Source organism: Cynoglossus semilaevis, chromosome 17, assembly GCF_000523025.1.
Source record: "Cynoglossus semilaevis isolate Cse_v1.0 chromosome 17, Cse_v1.0, whole genome shotgun sequence".
Lineage (NCBI taxonomy): Eukaryota > Metazoa > Chordata > Actinopteri > Pleuronectiformes > Cynoglossidae > Cynoglossus > Cynoglossus semilaevis.
Genome location: NC_024323.1, coordinates 1,419,680 through 1,420,760, shown reverse-complemented (window position 1 = coordinate 1,420,760; position 1,081 = coordinate 1,419,680). Strand labels below are relative to the sequence as shown.

The 1,081-nt window shown below is 47.9% G+C and overlaps 1 protein-coding gene across 3 annotated transcripts in view; it reads left to right on the top strand.

The window, feature by feature from the left end:
- elavl3 (ELAV like neuron-specific RNA binding protein 3) overlaps positions 1-1,081 on the top strand; it is a 19,308-nt gene that overhangs the window by 892 nt on the left and 17,335 nt on the right. The gene's annotated exons all lie outside the window — the stretch shown is intronic.

Sequence of the window (1,081 nt, the reverse complement as noted above, 5' to 3'; positions counted from 1 at the left end):
ATTTTTTTATTTTTTTTTATTTTTTATATATTTTTTTTCTCCCCCGTCATTCTCTGAGACAAAAACCCACAATGCCCGGAGGCTCAGGGCCCATCATCCCAGCCAGCATCCAGGAGGAGGAGGAGGAGAAAAAAAAAAGGGTCGAGTCACTCTGAGAGGGAGGGAGGAGGGAAAGATGACAGGAAGAAGAAGGAGGAGGAAGAGGAGGAGGAGGAAGAGGAGGAGGAGATTACGCATCCGTTTGGTTTACATTGAATTAGACAAAAGACCGAATTGGCCGATATATATATAAAATTAAAAAAAAATCCCGACCAAATGGACCGACGGGGGACATTTTTTTTTTTCTCCGCCGCTTCATCCTCTCTCTATAGTCTGCGCTTTCTTCTTCTTCTTCTTCTTCTTCTACTCGAATCTCAGGCCGGCATGCATCTGCGGGCGGGTCTGCGCGACCAAAACACCAAACGCACGCGCGTTTGTAGCGCGTGTCAGTGAGGGAATGAGCTTTGCACTGTGCGCCGTCGGTCGGATTGGGCGTGTCTCCGCTGGACCGACGGCCTTTTGAAGGGTATAAAAGGGTCCACCTTTGACCTCTCCCACCTGCTCCGTACTCAGCAGACACTTGATTTGAGAGAATGAAAAAAAAAATATAGAGAAGGAGGAGGAGAAGGAGAAGAGAGAAGAGACAGACGCGTGGCTTTATTTAGTGGATTTAAAGGCTGAACCTGTGCTATTTTATCCTCACAAAATGTGTTGAAAGTGCGACTTAGAAATATATATATATCGTTAAGGGGAAGGTTTATAGTAAAAAAAAACAAAAGGTCTCAGTTACCTATTGTCCCTGTCCGTGCTCGTAGGCCTCAGAGGCTGAGTCACACACACACTCACACACACACCGGGACCTACACCGGCAAATGGCAGTGGAGCTCACTCTATCCCTGCATCCTCTCACGGCCCGCAGTGTCAGGCAAATAATAGCATTGAGTCATCTAACCTTTCAGGAGGAACGGAGGACAGACCCAGGGCCCGGGGCCCCTGTGCTCACGTCTAGACAAGGGTCAAGTGTCAGAAGCAGGAGGAGAAA